Source organism: Dermacentor albipictus, chromosome 1, assembly GCF_038994185.2.
Source record: "Dermacentor albipictus isolate Rhodes 1998 colony chromosome 1, USDA_Dalb.pri_finalv2, whole genome shotgun sequence".
Taxonomy (NCBI): domain Eukaryota; kingdom Metazoa; phylum Arthropoda; class Arachnida; order Ixodida; family Ixodidae; genus Dermacentor; species Dermacentor albipictus.
Window position 1 is genome coordinate 170,307,931 of NC_091821.1, and position 24,728 is coordinate 170,332,658.

The window sequence follows — 24,728 nt, forward strand, 5'->3', positions numbered from 1 at the left end:
CGCTTTCTTGTAGTTTTGGTGATTATGGTTTAAACACTTTCTCAAGTACATCTGTTTCAGTGCATTGAATGTCGCAATGAGTATTTGAGGCCGACCTATCGAGGAATCGTTTTTCTGTATGTTCAGTGAGCGCATAACGAGGCAGACACCCGTTTGCATGCCAACGTCTTCGACCACGTTGTATGAGGCGATGATGAGAAACACAACACTCGTGCTAAGTTATTTCCCGTGCTACAATGCTGCATGGCAAAATTCGCGCATTCCGACAGGATATGTAATAAATAACTGGTGAGAAACCGCCATTATTTAGCATGCACCCACAACACCATTAATACCGCACTCGTCAAGTCAACCGCCTGCCTCTACACCGTCCATGTGCTTGCAGCAAGCCTAAGCGGAGGGACTCCGCCCTTCACGCGTGTACGTGCGCTGACCCGAGTGCTGGCCACGCCTTAGTCGGCATTGTATCTGGAACTACTATACTGCTCATGAGACGTGACCAAGCAAAAAGCAAAATTAAGGAGGAAAAGAGGGAAAATTGTAGTTGCTACAGCGACCGCCTGCCGAGTTGCGTTGAAGGGATATGGGATGCCGGCCGCTCACGTGCGAATATTAGGGCTCAACCTGCATGGTGCATCGCCTAGGGAACTACACAGGCCATATAAGGTGCATGCTGCGCCGCATTTTCGGGATGTCCAGTATTAAGGGACATTACGACAGATTTGGACAAAGGACACTAAAAGCAAGCGGTATATTATCCTATACTAACATATTACTCTTTATTTATTGCCTCAGTGGATTATTTCTTGCTAAAAGACCAATTATCATCCAAAAAAAGTTTCACTTGAAGTGCGGACATTTCAATTTTGCCATCGTCCAAGCTAAGGCACCGCAGCAGAACCGCTTAGTTCAGTTCGTAGTTGTAGATCTCGAATCGCCTCGTGCAGCGCGCCCTTGTCGGCGACTCGTCGTAAAGCGCCGCATAATCGTAGTGCCGCCATTATGGGCCCCATGTCCAGTGGCTCCCGAGAAGCTCCTAGATCACTACATATGCTACGAAACACCAAGTCGGCGCTCACGTAGCAGTAGTCAACTGTAGCGAACAGGTCGTGAACGTGGATCTGGCGCTGCCCACGGAGCGCGGTGCATCAGCGCGCCGCAGTGTCTCGGTCTCGGGAACGTCGCTCCGATTCTCGAGGAGGAAGGGCGCGTGCAGAGCTATAGCTAGTACCGTGTCTGCACGCGGAAATTCGAGAAGCCATCTTCTCCTCCCTCCAGCCTGTCAAGAGTCGTCACCGATTGGTGGAGCGTTTCGGCGAGGTACCCGGGCGAGTGGCCTTCCAGCAGGCACAACTTGACGTAGCACATGTTGCGGCTCAAGTCGAGGTCGTCCCGGAGCAGAAAGTGGTTTTCCGAGATGCCTGGCTCGCATAACTCCAATAAATTGTTGGAGCACCGCTCCGTGACCGCCGAGGGCACTCCCACGAACGAGTGCCTGCGCTGCCTCTTGGCAGACGTGGGAACCACGCGTCCGTGCAGACACGCAAACGCCAGCCGTGGAGCACTTACTGCGCGTAGCTCAAAACTGACCCACAGGAATTCGTTCCACAGGGAGAGCTCCACGAGAAGGAAGCAGACGTTGAACTCGCTGGCCGTGCGGCAGTTGTCGTTGTTCACCCGGCGATGGCTCAGGATGCTTCGCAGGTAGCGCAGGTTCCAAAAGAGCTGGTTGACCGGCAGGTATAGCGTGGAACGTCTGCCAACCAGGAACCTCGCGCAGGTGGTCGTTACTTCGCATATAGCGAGCACCTCGCACAGCATGTATAGGCCGACACCCCCGAAGCGCATGCCCATGATCTTCGGCATGTGGAGCGTGGTCAGCGTGGAGGGGTGCGCGTCGACGAGGTCCTTGGGCAGATAGTCGTCCGAGCGGTCGCGGCAAAACTTGACGTTGCCCAGGTTGCGGCTCAGCCAGAAGTCGCGCAGCAAGAGGAAGTGATTGTGGGTGACGTGCGACTCGCTCGGTTCCACGAACTTGATGCAGCAGTGCTTCATGAGCAACCAGTGGACCACCCCGAACGAGTACCGGCGTTGCATGTTGTACGCGTCGGAAACCAGGCGACCGCACAGGCCCGCCAGGGCCAGCTCTTCTGAACTTACTTCGAGTAGCTCGAAGTATATGGCCGGCAGAAACTCGTTCCATATATGGATCAGCACGTTGAGGGAGTAGCCGTTGGCCGTGCTGGTCATGCACGACATGCCGTGGTTCACCCAGCGATGGCTCAGGATACTCCAATGGTAGCGCAGGTCCGAAAAGAGTTGGTTGACCGACAGGCACTGGCTGGGACAGTTGCGGACGAAGTATGCGGCGTACTTGCTCTTGCGGCTGCTCCATGGTCCCACATCGCAGACGCTTTCTTTGCAACGTCGCTGTCGCCTCATGTCCATCAACATCATCGACCCCGGAGGTCGACTGCTTCCAGGTTGGACGCTGCGAAAGTCCTTGGAACGGAGTCGGGCCGCACCCTGCATCGTGCCTTGCTCAGTGGACGTGAGGGTCCAGGGTCTCGGTACCTACTGGAATCAGGCGAAATGACGGCGATCTGACCCGGAACTATACGTCTGACCGCCGCAAGCAATGGCGGCGACTGAACGTGCCAGAGCTCGTGGCCGTTGCCCGTGCATCGAACGCCTTCGTCTTCTTTATTTCGAACAGTCCCATCGCTGCTTTGGGACATGTTTTTTTTACATGGAAACACTACAAACGCGCAGATGAAAAAATAGAGAGACTTGATGAACACCAACACACAAGCACGGATTGCACTTATATATATATATATATATATATATATATATATATATATATATATATATATATATATATATATATATATATATATATATATATATATATCATAGGAGGCCATCAAATTGCAGGACCCTCGGTTAACCCCCTTCTTCTCGTTTATATATATATATATATATATATATATATATATATATATATATATATATATATATATACTGTTGCGCTTCTGTGTAGACTACCGTCATCTGAACAACATTACTAAGCAGGACGTCTACCCGCTCCCACGTATAGACGGCGCCTTTGACTGCCTCCATGGTTCCAGCTATATTTCTCGTCTATTGATCTTCGTCTGGATACTGGCAGGTTGCTGTTGACGATATGAACAGAGAAAAAACCGCATTCATTACATCTGATGGCGTAGACCAATTTAAAGTAATGCCGTTTGGATTATGCAACGCCTCTGCCACCTTTGAGCGTATGATGGACTTCTTGCTCCGAGGTTACAAATGGTAGACATGTCTCTGCTACCTCGACGACGTCATTTTCTTCTCGCCCACGTTCGACACTCACCTTGAGCGTCTCACAATTGTACTTGATGTATTTCGAAAGGCGAAGCTCCAACTTAATTCGTCCAAATGTCGTTTCGGCCGCCGCCAAATTACTGTTCTGGGCCACCTCGTTGACGCTTCCGGAGTACAGCCTGATCCCGACAAAACTCGCGCTGTCCGAGACTTTCAGGTTCCGAATACAGCAGCAGACGTTCGAAGTTTTGTAGGGCTATGCTCTTACATTCGTCGTTTTGTTCAAGATTTTGCGGCAATTGCTAGACCCCCCACTAATCTTTTGAAGAAAGGCGTACAATTCTCGTGGGGTGCTGCAGAAGCCGCCGCCTTCTCTCGTCTCGTTACTCGTCTCTCCTCACCACCCATTATCGCCCACTTTGACCCTGATGCCCCTACAGAATAGCGTACAGATGCCAGCGGTCATGGCGTAGGTGCCGTCTTAGCCCAGCGTCAGCGTGGCCAGGATCGCGTTATTGCTTATGCGAGCCGCCTCCTCACACCATCGGAGCGCAACTATTCCATTACGGAACGAGAATGCCTTGCTGTTGTCTGGGCGGTTGCGAAGTTCCGTCCTTACCTTTACGGTCGCACTTTTTCCGTAGTCACCGACCATCATGCTTTCTGCTGGCTCTCATCGCTAAAGGATCCTACAGGCCGGCTTGGTCGATGGGCTTTGAGGCTACAAGAATTTTCATATTCCGTGGTGTACAAGTCTGGCCGCCTGCACCAAGCGCGCCTACTGGTGTACTGCGCCTACTGGTGTTTAGTGTTTGCTCTCGTGTTTGTAGAATTGGGACGAAGCTTTTTAAGAGAGGAGCAATGACACGTGTACTTATTTAACCTTTTTCGGGCACTGCATTTCACCCGCTAACAACTTAGTCATCCTTCAGCGGCGAGAAGCGCCTGCATGATTTGGTACTTACTCGAACGTTATCTCTGCTTATATCTATTGTCTGTGTTCCCGCATAACTTTGTGGAATCAGATTGTATTCGCGACACTATTTGTGTAGTACTTTCTGGAACATTCTGCTGCATTACCAATACGCCCATTCAGGCGCCCGTGCGACTTTCTGGAAGGCATGCGGGCACCAGCAATTACGTCGACATGTTCGAAGAGTCCTGTGTAAAAGCCGACGCGTTTGAGCCGCAGATTAGATTTTCGACGATCGCCGAATGCGCTCGACACTTTCATTGCGCTTTGAGGGTAAGCGATTTTTGTAGGCACAGGTTCGCTCAAGAAGGAGTTTCGTGATTCACATTTCTTCCTACTGTGTGTTCCGCCATCAATACAACGTGACATTATTGCTGGTGAGGGCGTGCGTTGCTTTTTATTAATTCACATCTTTGCTCAATTTTCTGCAAATACTGATAATGGAAGGAACAGCTCGGTAAAGAGAAATTTTGGAAATTAAACTTCATTTCTAATTGTATGGACAGATTCTACCTATAAAGAATGAATACGTTACCAAATTTTCAGATTGCTTCTACATTTGTTGTGCTAGCTAATACAGCGAAGCTGTTTTTGTGCCTGGAAGTGCTCAAAAAGGTGAAGTGCATGCATGAGCAGCTTACGGGGAGGAATAAATAATTCACGGAGTTTGCATCTAGAGCGGAAAGGAGCGCTAAAGGAAAAAAAATTATTCGAGTTGCTTGTGTAAATGGTTTCCAGCCCACATTCCTCTTTCCCAACGCCAACGAGCTGGCGCACGGACGCGCGCGAGGACTCACGCACCGCGGCGGTGGTGAGCGAAGTGGCGGGAAGTGACCGCTGCTCACCTTCAACGAAATAACAACGCACTATCAGCTGTCAAGGAGGACCTTCCCGCTCCCCCACGCTAAACTCACTAGACCACAGTCATCTATATTCAGAATGCTTCAGACAGGGTCGTTCCCCTCGAGAGGCAGACTGAGCCTATATTCACCAGAAGTAGAGCTGCAATGTCCGGATTGTGGCGAATTGTAATTCTCGCTAGCGTACATGCTCGGGCAATGCTCCGCGTTAAGCGGCACCGTGTTCATTAAATAAGACTGGGTGGACGCCCCGCGAATCGACGACCACCAGAGCCATCTCCGGGCCGTCCAGCGGGCTCACAAAAGGGCGGAGGCTCACGGGCTTCCCGTCTCAACGTGGGTGCGACCCGCGACCCCTATCAACGACTAAACGAAGAGTGGGTGGGGAGGGGTTCCTCAGGACTCAATAAAGTTATTTCCTCCTCCTCGATTTGCCTAAGTAAAGTCCCCTTCTGAGACGCTAAAAAGGTTACTCTTACTGCGAGACGACGGATGGCAAGCCAGAAAAGACGCGAAAACGAAACACAAGTGACGACGCTGCCTTGAAGTTCCCGCACCAACCGGCCTGTGACGTCACTGATTTTGACAGCGTCTGCTCCGGCCTAGCTACGTTTTTGTTGGTGAATATGGGCTACTCTCTCGCCTAATTAAGCAAGAAACAGAACATAGCAAGTTTATAAAATTTGCACGTCACCAAAACGGCTCAAATGAATAGATACACTTTGAAATCTGTGTCATTACTATGGGATGTATCGAGCTCACGGGATTCCGGCGCGAAATCTTCGCCCTTTACTTTTTCCTCTAGTACTCAACCAATGCATCTCATACCGCGCAATGAGTGATACTAGAGTGATTCAACTATACCTTAACATGCTAAACTAATTTAATAGTAATCTTTAGTGTTTCTAAAGCGTATTGGCTTGAACCATATCCATGGGCACCAAACCAAACCAAGCCGAGCGTGTTGCAGAGTGATTCCGATCCATCGTGCAGCTTGAACGAAGCTTCTTTCTTTGAGTGGACACCTGGCGCGGTAGCTGAGGATCTATGGAGTTCTCGTGCTGTGCACAGGGCCCAGTGGTGTGAAAACAAAATAAATAATAAAAAAGTAAATAAATAAATAAATAAATAAATAAATAAATAAATAAATAAATAAATAAATAAACTTGTTCGTTTGCCGACATTTCCATGCGTGTAAAGGAACCCCAACTGGTCCAAATGAATTCTTAGCCGCGTACCCCAGCGTCTATCACAGCCTAAGCTTAGACTTTGGGACGCAAGCGCTTCCAAGCGTTTCCTGCGACGCATCCCACACATGTTGTGAGATACACGTTACCATACCACAGATACCACAAAAGTGAAAAGTTCGATTATAGTTTGTGATTAGAAGTCTTCATTGTGCATTTATTGTTTCCTCCAGAACACGGTTCACTCCGAACGACCCGGCACAGCCCCGACTACGGCGCTCAGCAGCTTGATCTAGCCTTAATAGTTTTCACTTATCAAGGTTGAGCTTAATCTCTTTAAGCGGAGCGTGTCCCGAAGACAGCAGAAACGAAACGCTTGCATGAGGGATTGATTCAGCAAAATGGTTTTCCGGACAAGCGTACAGTGTGCGAATAGATGAACAGCATTGTGCATAGCCTTGATATTACGTTTAAGCTTGTGGCTGCAATCTTCACTAACCTTTACCGGACTTAAGGGGACACATACACGTTCTTGGGCAAGTAGTCTCCTGTTAAAAAAAGTCATTGGAACAAAAGTAAATCTTTACGGTGAGCTTGATGGTGCATGCACCCAAAGTGGTGGTGTTCTCTGAATTCATTCCGCTTAGATGCGCGTTACAAACGCATTGGCAATTCGAAAATTGCAGTATGTGCCCAAAGGCAGTTAATTAAAATGTTTAGTTAATTTTCTTTGTTTCGTTGAATATGCCCTTACATTTCTCATTCAGGTAGTGTCCGTTTCTGTGAATAATCTGGCTCCAAGACTACAATTATGTTACCTGCAACAGACGATTTTCGAAAATTCCATAAAACTTGAAAATGATACCCCGTAGAGTGCATCACACAACAACACTTCCGACATAGCCGAAAGCTCCGGAATGCAGATATTACCGAAAGCCGACCGGCGAACGACAAAACTCTTACAAAGGAAAATCATAGAAAATGCGGCTCAATATGTGCGAGAATCCAAGAGGTCATTACAATCACGAAGCACTGAACGAAATTCATCTGCGGATGATCCATGCTATCGATAACTCTGCATTGAATACCAAACAAGATGTAGCAAACTCTCATGAAGCAAGCAAAGTGCGGGTAGATGGTTGCCGCTTCAGAGAGTGCGCTGTTGTTCAAAGAAGCTTACGCAAGCAAGTATTAAGGCTGTATACGAAGACAGTAACGGCAATACTACGGCATAGAACGGACAAGCTAGTCTTGATAGACGGAGAAGAAAGAATACAGAAAGCAGAAATGTGTTTCAACGTTTGTACACATCGTATCTGCACGCATCATACTGATCGATCACTTCGAGTCGAAACGGCTGCTATCAGACGGTAATTAACGTCCACGCTACCTGAAACCTTCTTTCCAGATATCAGCACATGGTCATATGCTGAGAATTGTAGACAACGACCGCCTGCAGAGTTAGATTGAAGAGGCATGGAATGCCTCCCACACGCACTTTTGTTATCGGGCAGCTCAAGCTGCCTGGTGCAGGGTGTAGGGAACTACACACGCCAGATAAGGTGCGTGCGATGCCGCACGATCGGGAGGCCTAGCCTTCAAGGGCGCTGTCACACATTTATTATTATTATTATTATTATTATTATTATTATTGTAAATATTAATTTTATTATTATTAGAGACTGCCAGATTACTCTTCATTAACTCCCTCAGTGAATTATTTCTTTTCAAACACGAATTATCAGCGACAAAAGTTGGAATCGAATGGCGCACTTTTAATTTTCCCATCATCAAAACCATATAAATACACTAGAAAAGATCCGTGTGTTCAATTCGAAGTTCTAGATTTCGAAACGTCTCGAGCAACGCGCCTTGGTCGGCGACGCACTGAACAGCGCCGCGAAATCTTGGTGTCGCCCTTCTGCGCCCGGTGCCCAGTTGTTCACGTCGAGCTCTTCGATCACTCTGCTGCGAAGCACAATATCGTGGCGAGCGTATCAGAAGTCGACCGCAGCGAAGAGCTCATGGATGTGGATCTGGCGCTACACACGGAACACGTTACATCAGCGCACCTGGGTGTCTCGGCCTTGGGCATGTAGATCCAGTTCTCGAGGAACATGGGCGCGAGCAGAGCTTTGCGATTGCCGAGTGGCTACCACAGCAAGGAGCTTCACACAGAAATTCGAGAAGCCATATTCACGCCCACAAGCGTGTCGAGTGTCGTCACCGGGGAGTGGAGCGTTTCGGTGAGGTACCTGGGCGAGTAGTCTTCCAGCAGGTATCGGCACAGCTTCACGTACCTCATGTTGCAGCTCAACTGGAGGCCATCCCGGCACAGAGTGGTTTTGCGAGATACGTGGCTCGCATACCTCGGGGAACTTGATGGAGGACTGCTTCATGGACACCCGCTGGACTCCCACGAAGAAGTGCCTGCGCTGGATGTTGGAAGACACTGGGACCACGTGTCCGTGCAGACACGCTAGGGCCTTTCGTCCTGCACTAACTGCGCGTAGTTCAAAGTTGACCGACAGAAATTCGTTCCCCAGGGAGAGCTCCGCGTGAAGGAAGAAGACGTTGACCTCGCTGGATATACGCCAGTTGTCGTGGTTCACCGGGTGATGGCTCAGGATGCTCCAATGGTTGTGCAGGTCCGAAAAGAGTTCGTTGACCGACAGGCACTGGATGGTGTAGTTGCCGATGAAGTACGCGACGTACTTGCGCTTGCGGCTGCTCCATGGTCCCACGTCGCAGGCGCTTTCTGTGGAACGTCGCTGTCGCCTCATGTCCATCAGCATCATCGACCCCTGAGGTCGACTGCTTCCAGGTTGGACGCTGTGAAAGTCCTTGGAACGGAGTTGGGCCGCACCCTGCATCGTGCCTTGCTCAGTGGACGTGAGGGCCCAGGGTTTCGGTACCTACTGGAATCGAGCGAAATGACGGCGATGAGAGCCGGAACTATACGTCTGACCGTTCCAAGCAATGGCAGCGACTGAACGTGCCAGAGCTCGTGGCCGTTGCCCGTGCATCGAACGCCTTCGTCTACTTTATTTCGAACAGTCTCTTCGCTGTTTTGGATGATGATGATGATGATGATAGTGGTCTAAAGACGTGAAAGACCCTTTTTGAGCGCAGCTTTCAGGCGCCTGTTCCTGGTCTGAGTGTCGGCGTCCCTCGGCGTAACCCTGCGAACGCACTCGTGCCACTGCTCAGACGTCCGTCGTCGTCTTCATCCACAGTTAGCTTCATTGTCGCTCGTCATTTTGCTATACTGCCCCGCCCTCTGAAAAGGCACTGACGGCACTGAGCCACTGCCAGTCGGTGCGGTGATTTCGGTCTCAAATTCTTTGCCAACATATAGAGCGAAATGATAATACGGATTGAGATGCGCTCAAATTTCGCATCGGGGAGTACCGTAATCGTTGTACTCATTTTTTTCTTCATGAAAACACCACAAACGCAAGGAACAAAAAAGAGATTCACTTGACGAAGCAAACTACACAAACGCAGATTGCACATATAAAGAGGCCAGGTTGGTCCTATATCAAAGAACATACTACCAGAGCTAAAGTGTACCCCATAGAATTTCGTACATGGCATGCTCACATTAAATGCATAATCAATAGGGCGTCGAGAAAGTTGGGCTATCTTAAAAGAAACTTACGAGATGAAATTTGGGAATGTAAATTAAGGGCATACAGAGCACTAATAAGGCCTCTACTTGAGTACGCGTCGGCTGTGTGGTCATCCCGTCCATACAAAGATATAAACACTATTGAGAAAAGAGCAATTATATTTATATATAATCGTTACGAACGCCATTTCTCACGGACATCACATGCTAATACCCTGCTAGTAAAACATCTGGCCCATAGACGTATTTGTGACCATGTTGTTCTGCTACATAAAAGTGCTCATATAGGAAAACCTATATCAAATCGCCTGTTGTTTTCACTAACCCTTCTAGTCGTCCCACAAAAGAAGTCATCGTCTTAACGTTGTTCCTTTGAATTCATCGATTGATTGTTTTACGCTTTTTTTTTCCCGCATACAATTGCGATTTGGAATTGCTTTGAGGGGGTCTTTCCACGAGTTATCGAGCGATGAATTAGGCGATGGAATTCCTAATTATGTTCATCATTCAACTATTTGTTCCTGAAATTGCGTTTTCTATTTTGTTTACTTTTGTTTCTTTTGTTGCTTCTAAAATGTATACAGTGAAAGCTCGTTAATTCGAACTTCAATAATTCGAATTTATGGATAATTCGAACTGTACGATTTGGTCCGGCCAAGCTCCACAGAAGTACATGTATAAAAAAGTCCGTTAATTCGAACGCGAGAAGGTTCCCTCACGGATAATTCGAACTACGCTCGCCTGGCACACGGCCAGAGAAGCGCGCCTACTGCCTACACACGAGGCTGTTTTGCCTCCGAAACGGAGAGAACGGCGAGAGAAGGCAAAACCAGAAAAAAATCTAACCGACGCGGGGTCAGCCAGAAGGCAGCGGCGGCTGCCGCCTCTCCGTTCTACGTAACCTCCGAGCCCGTTGCCCGTTGCGAATCTCGGAGGCTTTGCAAATCTTGTACAGCTGCTAATGTTGTGCGGAGATGGCACGGCAAGCTCCAAAACAAAGCGAATCAAGTACGTCGCAGCTGCGCTTGCAATCAAGAACCAACGAATCAGGGCCTTCGCCACCTTCACATATTCAGCGTCTTTGTCTCGGCAGTCTTCATCGGTTGTGCATCTCTGTTTTCAGCTTAGGAGGTATCGGCCGTCGCGATTCATTGTGATGGTGTTAAGCCTCGGCTAACGTCCGTTTCGGTGGACATCGATGGTGTGGCACAGTCGGACCCAGAGCGTCTGCTTGAAGATGGCGTGTGCCCGCGGCACATGCCATCACTTTCTGACACGCAAAATTTTTGACATGCCTTACTGCTTCCAAATCGCAGTGTACTGTTGCCCTCCTTCACTTTCGTTAGTTCGAACTTTCGTTAATTCGAACTGAAGCGGCTTCCCCTTGCGGTTCGAATTAACGAGCTTTTACTGTACTTCAATTCCTTGAAAATGTGTATGTACTCGCTCCTGCAGTAGTATACTATGCATATTAACAGTATATGTAAAAAATAATAATAAATAAAAAAATGAAGTAAAAGTAGAGGGAGCTCTGGGGCTTGTTTCTACAGGAGTTCGAAGCAGGCTGGTTCAGTCGGAATTGGTAGGCATAGGGATGAAGTTTAGTGCATTGATTTGGCTAAACTTCATCCTTCTGACTTTACATGGCTTGGTGATTTTGCAAGGTCATCATTGTCAACGGCCTTATAAATAAATAAATAAATAAATAAATAAATAAATAAATTGATAGTACTCGTTTAAGGCTAGATGCGCTCGGCGTTTTAAATGAAGGCATAGAAAGAGACAACGGCCGAGCCGGGCGAGCGCGAGCAGCAACAACAACAACAACAACAACAACAACAACAACAACAACAACAACAACAACAACAACAACAACAACCGTCTTCTGCCTGTTCCCCTTCTACTGGCGCCCGTATTTCCCACTAAAATCACTACCCGACGAAAAAGGAGCCATCCTGGCGACCTATGGAACAGGCAGCACTGGTGGGTCGTAGTGCAGCTTCAGTCGGTCGACATGAACAGTTTCGCGTCCGCGGCGCCGTTGGTCCGTAGATGGCATGATAGGCTCAATGACGTAGTTGACCGGGGACGTCTGTTGTAGAACCCGGTGAGGGCCGTCATACTTTGGGCTGAACTTTGTAGAAACGCCAGAATTAGAGGAAGGAACGCGGAGCCATAGCAGCGTTCCAGGTGAATATGATGCAAAAGTGATACGCCTATCAGGTAGGTATAGTTGCAGCGGTACAGGGGCCCTTCGCGGACGGCAAAGTGGCGTGCAGTCCGACGAAGCGAGTGGTCGGTGGTGCGGGGTGACGGTTGAGATAATTACTCTAGAAGAGAGGCTATCCAAGGATCCCTGCGTTGCACGGCTGGCATGTCGGCGAATGTAAGAGACGAAGAATCGTAGCTGTAGACAGAAGGAGTACCGTGCTCATCGGGCAGTGGTGAGCGCGAAAGAGCATCGGCATCCGAATGCTTACGGCCTGACCGGTAGACAACACGGCTGTCATAGACCTGTAGACGAAGCGCCCAACGAGCTAGGCGGCGAGATGGGTCTTTTAATGACGACAAACAGCACAGGGCGTGGTGATCGGTAACGACGTCAAATAGACGGCCATATACGTAAGGTCGAAATTTGGTGATTGCCCAAACGATTGCAAGACATAATTTTTCGTTGACCGAATAGTTCGTTTCCGCTTTGGTGAAAGTGCGGCTGGCGTACGAGATGACGTACTCTTCGAAGCCAGACTTACGCTGCGCAAGAATAACGCCGAGGCCTACTCCGCAAGCGTCCGTGTAGATCTCGGTAGTAGCGTCCGGGTCAAAGTGGCGTAGGATAGGTGGGGATATCAAAAGATGGCGTAATGTGGCGAAGGCATCTTCACAAGCAGTAGACCAGGCCGAGATGCCTTGGCTGTTGGCAAGCAGCTGCGTTGAGGGGGCGATTACGGACGCAAAATTACGCGCGAATCAGCGAAAGGACGAACACAGGCCTATAAAGCTACGGAGTTCTTTCAGCGTAGATGACCTGAGGAACTCGGCGACGGCGCGAAGCTTTGCAGGGTCGGGAAGGACACCATCCTTGCTGACAACATGACCTATGACAGTAAGCCGACGGGCGGAAAAGTGGCACTTCTTTAAATTAAGCTGAAGTCGAGCGTGTGAAAGGCAAGTCAGGACGCTTGTGCTGTGGTTCAGATGGGAGCCATAGTAATTCGAAAAGACTACAACGTCGTCCAGGCAGCAAAGACACGTGCGCCATCTGAGGCCTCCAAGTATGTTGTCCATGAGACGTTCTAAGGTGGTAGGCGCATTACAAAGGCCGAACGGCATCACGTTGAACTCATATAGACTGCCTGGGACTAAAAACGCAGTCTTCGGACGGTCAGCTTCATTCATGGGAACCTTCCAGTACCCAGATCGAAGGTCCAAAAAGGAAAAGAACTCTGCTCCTTGCAAGCAGTCGAGAGCGTCGTCAATTCTGGGCAGCGGATAGACATCTTTTCGCATGATCTTGTTAAGGCACCTATAATCAACGCAAAATCTCATGCTACCATCCTTTTTCTTCACCAGCGCAAGTGGGGAGGCCGAAGGGCTGTGTGAGGGCTGAATAACGCTACGATGAAGCATGTCGTTGACATGTTCATCAATGACGTGGCATTCAGCGTGAGAAACTCGGTATGGACGCTGGCGTAGGGGTGCATGAGTGCCGGTGTCAATGTGGTGAACGATGGCGGATGTGCGGCCCAAGGAAGACTGCTTATGATCGAATAAGATCCGAAAGCGGTCGAGCAACTCCAAGAGTTGGGTACGCTGGGCAGGTGAGAGTTCGGAGTCAATTGACGGAAGGAAGGCCTCTAACGAGGACGAATCGACGCTGATCACAGGAATAAGGCTATCGACGTGACGACTTAACGTACCGCCAGGCAGTTGAGTAGAGTAGATGGAATCAATATTGTGAAGCCGACATATACATTCGCCAAGGAATTAGATGGCTGTGGAGGAAAACCGATTTGTGATATAAATGGCGCTGCAAGAGTTTTACACTGCGAGAACTGTAAAAGGGAGGAAGAAGCTTTTGCGAGACTTGAAGGCTTCGGAGGGCGCAAACAGGGTGGTAGAAGAGGGAGCATAGCCGCAATAAAGTGGTACAAGAACAGAAGACCAAGGAGGTATGTCAGTGTCCGCGGCGATGACTACTCGTGAATAAGGTTGCGTGTCAGATGAGGCGCCACACACCGGCGACAACTCAACGCAGGAAGACGTCGGAAAGCGGAATCGTGATCTTTTTTAACTTGCGGGAAAGTTCTCCACTAAGAACAGAGACAGCGGCTCCAGTATCAACGAGTGCTTGCAGGGAAACACCTTATTCACGGTTATTTCGTTCGCAAGTAGAACTCGAGGCCTTGTAGAAACCGAGGCCTTGAAGTTGTCGACACGAGCGCAGTTCTTGCCTCCGGAACAGCGATGGCTAGTTTTCCGCTTGAACGATGGGGAGCGACGAAGCATAGCGGAAAGAACAACGACGTGGTGAGGGTGACCGACGTGTGCCGTAGCCACGTCAATTCGGTGAGCAGGTGCCCATCGTTGTGTGGGAGGAGATCGGGTGCGGTGGCTCACGACGTAAGTAGCCCTGATGTTCTTCGCCCACACTAGTACGGAAGTCACGACGACGACAGAAACGAGCGACATGGGCAGGTAGGCAGCAGAAGTAGCAGATAGGCCTGTCGTCTGGGGTGCGCCAAGGATTAGTGGACGGCGGTGCGGGACGGCGAAAAGGTGGCGGGTTCGGGCGGAGAGGCGTACACGCAGCGTGTAGATCATCTGCAGGTCGATCAGCATTCGTGCCGAACGGCACTGCTGGTGACTGCCTGCGTGCGACTTCAGCATAGGTCAGAGCAGCGGAAACAGGCGGATGCTGGTAGGAAGATGCTTGTGCCTCAGAAATTTCCCCCTCTATGGCTTGTCGTAGCGTGGGAGCAAGCACCTGCGCGGAGTCCGGGACATGGGGAACAAGGGACAAATGTCGTGGCACTTCTTCTCGGACAAACTGCTGAAGTTGCTGCATTAACATTGAGGTGTCAATAGCAGCAGCGCCGACAGTTAATGATGACATGTTGACCGTGTCAGAGCTCTGGAGGCGTGTAAAAATGCGCTGTTTCCGCAACTCGTCGTAGCTCTGGCAGTACTGAACAACGTCTGGGACAGTTTGGGGATTTTTGGCAATGAGCATTTGGAAGGCATCGTCCTCGATCCCCTTCATGATGCGCTGGATTTTATCAGATTCAGACATAGCAGGGTTGATGCGACGGCATAGGTCGACAACATCCTCAATATAGGACGTAACGTTCTCGCCAGATCGCTGGGTGCGCCCGCGTAGGCGCTGTTCTGCGCGGAGCTTGCGAACAGCGGGTCGGCCGAAGACTTCCATGAAGCTAGTTTTAAAGGACAGTTGGCAATATCAGCTTCGTGGTTGTCGAACCACAGCTGTGCCACGCCCACCAGGTAAAAGTTGACGTTGCTGAGTTTGTCGCCGTCATCCAATTTATAGTGGGAGCTCACCCGCTCATACGAAGTGAGCCAGTCCTCAATTTCGTGCTCATCGGTGCCGTTCAAAATGGCATTGTCTCGTTGTCTTGGTACTCCGGAGCAGGCGACCACCAGTGGTGTGGTAGCGCCTTGCTGAGGCACGTCGGCAGGCATGGCCAATACGGGGGTAGAGTCCAGGTACGGAATCCCTGATTGAAAAAGGGAACCAGCACCTCCACCAATTGATAGTCCGAGTTTAAGGCTAGATGCGCTCGCCCTTTTATATGAATGCTCAAAAAGAGACAACGGCCGAGCGGGGCGAGCGTGAGCAACAACAACGTCTTCTGCTGGCACCCGTATTTCTCTCTACAAAATGTTATTAAAATTGTCCGACAGCAGGATTCGAACGCAGGATAGCACAGAAGCCAAATATTGAGAACATTAAATGGCACGGAGGCGTGCGTCGACAATGGGGCATGAACACCCACTGTTATTTCTCTCGGATATGCTAGCGCGATGAAACGCTTGGCGCGTTTCGATCTGGCCACCTCGACAGGAGGAGCCGTAGCAATTAGTAGCGATTGTGCGTGTTCGCGCAGACTTATCACCTTCTGCATTTAGAACAGTATACGTAGTTTGCTTTGAAATTTAGGACTACGAAGGTAGATAAAGCTCAATAAACGGAGCCACAAGAAGGTCGGAAGCCACGAACATGAAGATTAGAGGACTCGATGTACTAACCATCATTACAATGGTATCTGAACGGTTGCAGCGCCAGTTCCTTTCGTAATTATTGTGGGAAACTATGGTGTAGCCCACTGCAGCCGCAATCATAGCGAGGTGGGGGTTACTAGTGGCACCAACGTCTTATTAACACTCGTGACATTGGCCAGTTCTGTCGCTAAAAACATTCCGGAGGCTATAAATAGCTGTTCGTTTTTATATATAAAAAATCAGCGTTCTAGAGTAGCAGCCCCCGCAGCTTCTTACCAGCAGAGATGAAGCCAGTGCTTACCCCGACTTCAGCTGTGAAAGAAAGCCACTCCACCTGGAGTGCGATGACAGCTTCATTCTGTCCTAATGTAAATGCTAGGTTTATTGAAAACTAAAACCTTGTTGTTAATAGCTAAACCATTACCTTTGGCTGAGTACTGATATGAAGATTTCCCATATCACGAGTGGGCAGATAAGTGGCCCTTCTACAGACAGTGTTACATTTAAGTATGCAATCATTGTTTAGTCATAATCCACGTCAGCAAATAAATGTGAAAAAGTGGGCCTTTGTTACCGTCAGCGACCTAACAAAACGCACGAGACAACATATTCGTGATACCACGCCTCGTTTCTTAATGCCGTTTGTCATTGGTGGCATGGTATCACGTGCTGAATAACAAGACATTTTAAGTAAAAATTTCAATGTGATTATGTTCTAGAAGGCTCCAGGCAGGAGGTACGCGCATTGGACAGTCCCCACAATCACGGTGTTCATGGGAATTGTCAGATTGACATCGTGGTGTCTTGCAAGTGTTACTAGTCATGGTAATTTTAGCGGTGTCACACATTTTAGCCTTTGCAGATAAATGGAATACTTGGAAACACACCTGTGCCAATGTTGTATTTTCCCACAGAATACCTGGAAGGGGCACGACGCCGCTGAAAGGATGGGACGCTTACCATTGCTGTTTTTCCAAATTACGTTCTTCGGTGGCTTATCTCCGTGGGTTCTCGAATCTTGGCCGCGCTGTGCTGGTCAGGTATTTCTGTCCCGGTTTCCAAAAGTGCAAGGATGACCAAGTTTGGTTCCTTCGGCTACTGGTGGCTGGAAACAAGGTTCATTCACTGACGCCCTCGCAAGCTATGAAGCGGGATATATAGGCCAGCCAGGCACCACTTCGGTTGGGCACGACGCCGTTGAAAGGATAGGACGCTTACCGTTGCTGTTCTTCTAGGTTGGTTACTTCAAAGATGCATCCTGTCTAAAATACAGCCATTACTGCCTCGTTGCGGTGTCCTGCCCGACCGAATTTCATGATGAGTTGCGATGTTTATTGCTGTTCTTTTCATTCTTGCGCAAGAAATCGACATGTTTGTAATTGCTTTTGGCTGATATTGAATCAAATCTCGGCCCTAGCGTTGAAGAAACACTTGAAATTGTCGTTCAAACTGTGGTAGGCTAGAAGTGTGTCAGAATACATTAATCAGTGAAATTAAGAGGCTGAGCGAAAAGGAAGACGCTACCGATGAAGAAATTAAAAGCTTGAGAGAGAGAGAGAGTGATCACTTTGAAGGCAAAGCTTGTTTCACATGCCCCAAACTGTCTAACTGCCCTTACCATGCTACTGATTCATTTGCCAATCAACTTCTGGCAGTAGTATCAAGGTGTGACGAAGCTGAGAACAGAATGTGACGGTGCAATCTGTTGTTCTTTGGAATTTCCGACGAGGATAAAGAGTTGGCCAACTACAGAAAGAAAAGTTATTGTCCTGTGCCCAGATAATTTGGAAATCACAACTGCCATTTCTCAGTTTGAACGTGTGCACCGGCTGGGAAAATTTGATTCAAATAAATCTAGACCAGTAATTGCCAAGTTCACGTTTTTTAAGAATAAGCAGGAAATTCTCACTAGTACACATAAGCTGAAAAATACTGGGATATCTGTTAGAGAAGATTTTCCGCTAGCTACTCGACAGGCACGTAAGACAGTGCTTCAATTTGCCAGAGAACGTAATTGTCCTTACAAACTGAATGTCGACAAACATCGTATCGATAATACCACGTATATTTACGACAGTTGTTCTGATTCCGTAATACCTGCTCGATAGCTAGTTGCCGATGTGCGCAGTGCTAAAGTCCAGAGGCCATCAACTTCACGTCCCCCTTCACTTGCAGTATCATTTATTAACATCCGCAGTCTGTTGTCAAAACGTGCCCTGCTTGAATCATATCTTGAAGATAGCAAGTCTGATGTTGTATTGCTAACCGAGACCTGGCTTCACGCAGATGTAGGTGACTCTGAGCTTTATATTACTTCTAATGAGTACGCCATTTATAGCCATGATCGTTCACATAAGAAGAGTGGCGGGGTGTTAATGGCTATCAATAAAACTATACCTTCTTTCCTTGTTGACACTGAGACTGCTCTTGAGGTAATTTCGGTGACTTGTCCTACATTATACGGGAAGTTACTGATGGGCGTTTGTTATCCCCCACCTGCCACTCACCACTTGTTCGTGTCTGATCTTCATAAAGCTATTTCCAGGACCCTTGAACAGTTTTTCACAAACAAACTCTTCCTATTTGGGGACTTTAGTTTCCCGGATATTAATTGGTCTCACTTGCCTTCATCGAGCATTGATTCAGATGATATTATTTAGCTGTGTTTAGAGTTCAATCTTACCCAGATTGCTTCTTAGCCTATTCGCGGCACTAATACATTAGACCTTATTCTCACAACAGAGCCACATAGCGTAAGCCCTGTCTTGCAGCTTGATGGCTTTAGTGACCATAACCTACTGCAGTTCTCAATTGATATTCCACTGAAAGTTGCTGGTGCTGAACTTAAGATTATGAGGGATTATAACAAGGCAAATTACGAACAAATGAACTATGAACTTGAGGTTTTCTTTCAGAAAACGTTTCTTACACCATTCACAAACGATTCTGTTGAAGCGAATTGGAATTCATTTAGAAATATTATGTCATTTCTAGTGGATAATTATATGCCACTAGTCACTATATCTAATAACAAACGTTACCCATGGTTCAATGAATCACTTAGACCACTCCGAAATAAAAAGAAAAGGTTATACGCTTGTGCTAAACGTATATCATGTCCTTCGTCATGGTCTAAATATAAGGATTGTTGAAAATCTTACTGCCATGAAATATCTGATGCGAAAAAGAAGCATTTTTCCAAAGACCTGTCCTCACTTTTACACACTAACCCTAGAAAGCTTTGGCGAGCGATCTCTCCTGATCGTGACAGTAATACTCTTACATTACATAACGCTGACGATGTTCCTGTGTCTGGCATCTGAGTGTGCTTCAACTTTCAGTTCGCTTTTTTCATCAGAAGACAATGCTAATGTCGAACACAACGATGGGTGGGATCATTTCACTGCACAGGTCTTGTTGCCTCGATTATTCCAGCGTTATATACGCTGTAAAAAATCGTCCGCTGTTTTTACGGGAATTCGACCGTCAGTTTTGGCTGCCAACTTGTTCCCGTAAAAATTACGGATCTCAGTTATTCTTAGTCACGGGCCTTGCTTGTGAAATTCACACGTTTCCCGTAAAAATAACGCAGACCCGTAATTTTTTTTTTACGGGTACCGTCAGTAAATGTTACAGTTCCTCCTGAAAATCACTCGTCAGTTGTTTTACTTTGCTATTAAATACCACCGTTACGGCATCAATTCCGCCGGCGAAAATGAAGCTAGACGCTGTACAACTGCATCTTTAATTTCAATATTGAACATACTGTCCCTTAAAAACAATATATTGGCGTACTGTACTTTTAAACGCTTGTTTCACGCGGTCTGACTGTTCCGAATCTGAATGTTCTAGTCAGGGTAGTCGGGATGCGGAACTCTCCCCTTCCTGCAACAAGATATATCGCACTTACTGACTGAAGCTGAAATAGGCTGCAACGCAACTAAGCACCAGTGCAGTGCAAATACCGCATCAGAAAATATATGCAATATACTGAGACAACTGCCAGTAATTTGCAGGTAATTAGGGGCACTATACTCCTGGCCACTATTTTGTAGCGACACCTTATTCTTTGCTATTCTTATAATCCACCACAAATGGCTGTCTGATCCTATTGATAATGAGGGCACACCGTCGCTCTGACCACTGGCCAAGCAAGGAAAGGCCGAAGTACAGAATCAGAAATGGCATCGCTACAAAATATCAGCGCTGTCAACGGAACAAATACAAATAAAGTAAGCGAGCAGCTTAACTTATTGTAATGGCCAGCTCACTTTTTGAAACACCACTGATATAGAATGAAAACTTTACACTGGAAAACATCCAGTGATGTTTCATAATGAACAACAAATATTTCAAAACACTTTATTGCACTTCACGTAGCTTTAAAACAATTTCTTGTGTAGATGACTTGGTGAAAGGGAACCATTTCTGTAGTTCGCATTGCAAGGTTCTGGGCTGCTTGGCAGACCAAAAAGTATCCCTGCGTGTGGTCAACTAGTTCATGCTGTGGAGCAAAGTAAAAAGAATGACTCAGTGGGCTTCCAAATGCAATAACTAGGTGCTTACACACAATGTGAGTGCTCTTGAAAAGAGTGGTTTGCATTTTATGAAAGGTAGAATGACTTATAACATATTTTCAAAGTTAGCACAAAACAGAGAAGGCAGGTATACGGGGCAGACTTACCTAGACATTCCATTCACACTCAGTAATGCGCTGCACCAACGCAAGAACTTTCTTGCTGACCACCAGATTTCCTTTTTGCCCTTCCGTCCACGGTCTGGGTTTATGCCGAAAATGCCCTAAATGCCGCCTCCCCCCCCCCATTAAAGAGAAGGGAGGCATAATTGCAATAAAGCCTATATATAACGGCATTAAAGAAATGATTCGGATAATCTGGAATGTTTTTAATGCCACAGCTCACGCTGATTTCAAGCATGACATACAAATAATACATTTTTTTTGTTTTAAAGAACACCAGCCTACGAAAGGATTCAAAGTTGGACAAGTTGTTTTATGAGAAAGTTGAATAGGAAACAGCGCAAAAAAAAAAAATCTAGTTACCGACAAAGCCTGCTGTGTACTTCTCGTCTTGTCCCCAATTTTCGTGCACCGTTTCTCCACCTAACACCCAGGAGATGTGATTTTGACTTCTATGATACAGGTGCATCTGGTGTAAGGTGCACGTGGGAGGTCTGACTGACTTTCATCATAGAAAAAAAGCCACAGATGGGTTTTGCTTTTAGATGCAACAAATCTCTACAGTGCTTTTATTCTTTAATGTGAACACATTTTACCTATGGATATTTTAGACATGCTTATTACCTTGGGGGCTTGCAAACTGGATAGAAATCTCGCTGCTATAAATATGGGAGCAACTTGACCTTCCAATTAACCCCAATAATTGATGGTATCTCGCAGCAGGAACCGGAACGCATTACTTTTATGTAATTTGAAACTTAGGCCTCAACATTTTTCAGCTTTACAGACGTGTACTATGAAGCTGAAAAAAGTGGACTAAACTTCAAATCGTCCAGTGTTATTTTTGATTACACAGAAGCAATGTCTGCTGGTTCCTGCTGCCAACTACCGTCAATTTCTTTTATCAAGCTAGGACACTGAATTTACAATATCCACAGCACTGTTAAAGGTGCTTGTATACAGTTTCGTTCTTTTAAGGCCAGTATAATATATGCTATTAATGCGCATGATGCAAAACAAATACAAACATAAACAGAAAATAAAATATACCTTTGTGTGAATTCAAGTGTGCATGACGCCTTCTCTGCATAACAAATGTGGAAGCAGAAGTAAGCTGCAAACAGCATGCAGAATGCTTGCTTGAACATCTTTGCTTCTGCCACAACATGGCCATCAACAAGCAATAGGTACTCTTCAGGCATCCAGATGTCATCACCTAAAGAAAATGAAAAGAGTACTTGTCACTTTTACATAGGGCTGACTGCTGCATCAACTGTTCTTTACCAGTCGTATGCAAAGTATATGCATTCCGAAAGTTACGTTCTAGGGCACTTTCTAATTTTCACTGAGTGCTGTGTGCCACTTGTTCCTAAACCAGCAGGTCTTTAGCTTTCTTTCAACCACAAAATAGTGTTGCAGGAAAGAAACTATAAATGGCTTTTGAAAACTATTTTGGGCAAAGTTATCAAGAGTATTTAAATAAAGAGAAGTGAAACTATAGGCATCCTCGAACAAAAAGAGCGTGTACCATGTGCATACCCATTCAAAGACATAAATTTGCGACAAATTTGACCCGATTTTTTTAATACTTGACTATGACTCATTTGCATACAGTTAGCGGTTTACAAGCGATTGCTACACAGTTACTTGCGAAGACTGCTGGCACATAAAAAATGCAGATACTAGCTCTCTGGCAGCATACTGAATAACAGAAAGCAACCAGAAAATGAACTTTATATTAAGGATATGCCCATGTAGTTGGCAGACTGCGTAGCCCATGGAACTGCTATATAAAATATGTGGAAGAACGTTAAAACTGCAATTCAGGAACAAAAGTTTGCATATTGCAAAAGCAACAGGCTCAGTGACCAAATGTATGCTCTTTCACTTGTTTTCAGTCAAATTAACTATATAGCATGCTCATACTTCCCTACATGGTGCACACGAAGATCACAGTTTAAAGGGAATAATAACACATATTGGCTGCATTTTGTTGCTGAACTGTCCTGAGAAAACCGAGTACTAAATATTAATTTTTGCTGTTGAGTAGTAAGCTCTGTCGTTAACATAATGAGACACTAACATACTGGCAGCATAGGATATTCACAGGAAGTCATTAGTTATATTTTTCATCACAGGTTTCACGGCTTATGTGGAAATTATAGAAATCGCTCCGGTGAATGTTTATTGCAAGTCAATATTTGTAAAATTCAAGAGAGAGAGCATGCGGTTTAAAACACTTGCCCTGAACTATCGGCTTCAAGTATACCAACATTCCATATTGGCTTGTAGAACCATATGCAGTGCTGATGTACTTGGCACCAACATTTCCAGGCAAATATTTCGAACTAGGTGCTTGTGTTAGATACTTTCAAAAATGCGCCAGTCCAAAACAATAACTAGCCCTAATTCTCCGATCACTATACTTGGTGTAAAACAGAGAACAAAAGTTACATATTTTAGTTTATTACACCTTCTTAACGTTCATTTCGCATTATATTGACTACTTTTCTCAATAACTAGACTGTGAACACCAAATTTTATTGGTCTGCCGTTCCGTAAATAAAAGAGGCCTGTACAACGGTGCAATCATCACTACTGCCTGATTTCTGTAGCATGGCAGTGTAATTTGACAGCCCATAACTGCAAGTGCCTCATGTAATTCCTTAAGGTAAATCATCAAAACTCTCTGGGCTATACGGCTGCTACATTACAACTTGTTTATCCAATAAAAATTGAAGCTTTTTGGCACCATTTATCGTCAACGAAATGCCAAATATACGTTGAATGCACGTACCTGCTGCGATTATGCAGGGAGAAAGCGGTGTGTCCTCAAATCAAATCAACCTGTCTTACAATGAGACATGGCTGCAAATGCGTCCCACATAGTCCGCGGCATGCGAGCACACCAAAGAGAGAACGTCCAGAGTTCCTGCGGTGACGGGCTGAGAAGAGAAACATAGTTGAGGAAGCCGCAACGTGAACCACCTCGACTTCCCCAATGGCGCTGCAACCCCCGCTTCCGCCGCCGTGCCGCGATCTGCGAACAAGGCCACAACGCTCACAACAAACAAAGGCGGCAGCAGGCTCACGAAAACATGCAAAAGTGACGAAGAGCACTGCATCACGTGTAGTGCTCAGACTGGATAGCGAACAAATCGCAACAGCACTACCACGTGCGCAAGGCAATGAATGTGCCAAACCCGTTTAAATCAAAAGCGGGAGAAAGCAAACATGGCGAAGCCGAAGAGTGGTGCGGAAGCGTTCCGCAGGCGACACCGCAGACTTGGCAAGCTCAACCGCAGCTCAACACTCAAACAAGATCGCATACGCTTCGCAAAACACCATTGAGCCGTGAATAATGACTCGACCTACCTGCACTTACAAGGCGACCAACCGTTCTTCTTTGTGTGCACTTGTACGATTTCCACTTGGCTCCAAAGCCGCGGCGCCGGGACGGCCGAAGTTGCTGTAGCGTGCGTCTTTCCTTCTACAGCGCGCGCTAATGCCTTAGCGCATGCTAAAGTCCCTTGATGATTTGAAAGTAGCGACACTCTTTGAACTCTACCGCCGCCGCGCGACCTCCTCGCCTCCTCCTCGCCCCTTGTGCGTTCCACCCGCGGTAACCAATTTTGCCCCCGTTTTTCTGCGCGACGATTGGTCTCCCTGCCGTTGCCCTTGGAAACGCGCGGATCTTGAGTTTTGCTTGTGTTTTTCTTTTTCGTTCGCGCCATTTTCCTCCTCAGCACGGCTGGCTCGGCGCTTTAGCTCGGCGTAGCGAACGTTGTACGCCGTGTTTCCTGCT

The 24,728-nt window shown here is 47.1% G+C and overlaps 1 long non-coding RNA gene across 1 annotated transcript; it reads right to left on the reverse strand.

Moving 5' to 3' along the window:
* Positions 1 to 20,639: 20,639 nt before the first annotated feature.
* Positions 20,640 to 23,804, reverse strand: LOC139052089 (uncharacterized). Its single transcript, XR_011509694.1, has 4 exons — positions 23,721 to 23,804; positions 21,974 to 22,139; positions 20,909 to 21,024; positions 20,640 to 20,728 (listed from the first exon to the last, which is right to left on the reverse strand). It is a non-coding gene; the product is annotated as an uncharacterized lncRNA (long non-coding RNA).
* Between the last annotated feature and the right edge of the window lie 924 nt (positions 23,805 to 24,728).